Consider the following 1911-nt stretch of genomic DNA (forward strand, 5'->3'; position numbering starts at 1 on the left):
GTTCCCCATAATGAAGAAGTTGACATCCATACATTCTCTTCCTTATGTGTATCACTTCAAAAGACTTGGTATTTTCTATATTCTCCATGTCATGCACATTGCAGGTTTTGGTATACACTGTGTGTGTTTTTTAGCAAAGCGATTCGTTTGTAAAGGTGGACCGTTCTGCACCAACACATTAGGACTACTATCTAGATGTTATCGCATGACGGACAATATAGGAGATTTACACAGTGAGAGAAATAGGATATTTATATCGGGTCCTATCCGGTTTTGCTTATCATTGCGGATGTATAATATAGCCTGAAATCCAAGGTAAAACGCTGAACTGTGACATGTCAGAAGGCAGGCCCGTAGCTTAAAATCAACGTCTTCTCTGTGCGTGAAGTCCAACTGAAAAGATATTGAAAAGAACTATCTCTAAGCATCAACCAGGTTCCACGGATCCGAAAGACACAGACACTCAAAAAGTAAGTACCATTTGACAGGCATACCTTATGAAATTCAGTTAATGTGGATGATTGCTAGAACGAGTAGTGGCAATGTTGCGGAATTCAGCGCTTAGAGTTACGTCCCTTTGGGCGTGCCAGTAACCTGGTCCTGATTTGCATTGGTTATGTTGCTAGGTTTGTTGTCACCATACGCGTGCTTGTTGCTTTCACTGAAGTAAGTTTAAGGCCTGTATCACTTTGGGCTTTTATATTTTGCCGGCGTGCTGTGATATAGCAGGAATGATGTTTTTGTGTTATAATAGTGGTATGCTGGAAATTAACGGTAAAGAAAGGAAGTTAGTCTGTTATGGTCGTGATATTTTTAGATCAATGCAAATTTCGTAATATATTACTCAGCATTTTCGATACATTTAATTTAGATAGATCTGGCATGTTTGTCTGTTCCAAATGAACGACAGTTTTGTTCCTTAGTGTCTGGTTACATGCATTTGGAACTAGAACCAGTTAACTCACATACTGTATTTCTGTTATTACTTATATATATTTTGTTTGTTCCTAAAATATATTGAATATACCAACATAATATGATTGATACCTGATTTTGTTTCAGTATCCTTAAGCTGTCATACATACATATACATATGCACACATATATACAAAACTTTCAATACTTATTTAACAGTTACTTATCAAAAGTAAAGTATTCGTAGATATAATCGTATACTCAAACAGTACAGAATCATGCATGCATCAATGCATAAAAAATTCTAGTTCATATCTTGCAATCTAAGTGTGAGTTATTTCATATTTATGTAGCTATCATGAACGTGTGGACCACCATCATTGGAATATGTGTGCTGCTTGAAACGGACGGAGGCAACACGGTCTGTTTTTTTATCTTTCATCTCGACTAATACCGAAATTAATGACAAACGTCATATGGTCCTATTCGTGTCATATCTATGTACTTGTCCATACAGAATGTGAAGTATAGATGTAAAAATGCTTACATTTTGTACTATTCTACCATGAATTTGGAATTTACTCAATTCTGATGGGTCAATCAGAGGCTATTAAATCACAATAAACCCCCTCTGATTTAAACTGCTGGTTTGACGGCCGCATCACCGCGGAAGTTAATATTCATAGAATAGTATTATTTTCAGTCATTGTCGGCAGGCTTATTTAAATAATTATATATACAATTACAGGTTACAAAATGCACAGATGCGGTTACTACAATATTCAAAGGATGTGTGGCAATACAATTCGTGCAGAAAAACACGACAGAAATCAACAAAGGGAATGTATTTAAATTTTGGAGTCAACAGAGAGCTTGGAATTTTTGCGCTTTTCTATATACGACTGTGATGTCATATATTTTACGTCACAGTGAGCGATATGACGTCATAATGGTGACGCGCGATGTGGAGCGAAAGCCTTGCAAAGCTTGCTTTGT

General features: G+C 36.5%; 1 long non-coding RNA gene across 1 annotated transcript; it reads left to right on the plus strand.

Annotated features, from left to right (window-relative positions):
- Nucleotides 1-391: 391 nt before the first annotated feature.
- LOC125383627 lies at nt 392-1336 on the plus strand. Its single transcript, XR_007222837.1, has 2 exons — nt 392-470; nt 1269-1336. It is a non-coding gene; the product is annotated as an uncharacterized LOC125383627 (long non-coding RNA).
- The last annotated feature ends 575 nt before the right edge of the window (nt 1337-1911 follow it).

Source organism: Haliotis rufescens, unplaced genomic scaffold, assembly GCF_023055435.1.
Source record: "Haliotis rufescens isolate VD_foot unplaced genomic scaffold, xgHalRufe1.0.p SCAF_25, whole genome shotgun sequence".
Lineage (NCBI taxonomy): Eukaryota > Metazoa > Mollusca > Gastropoda > Lepetellida > Haliotidae > Haliotis > Haliotis rufescens.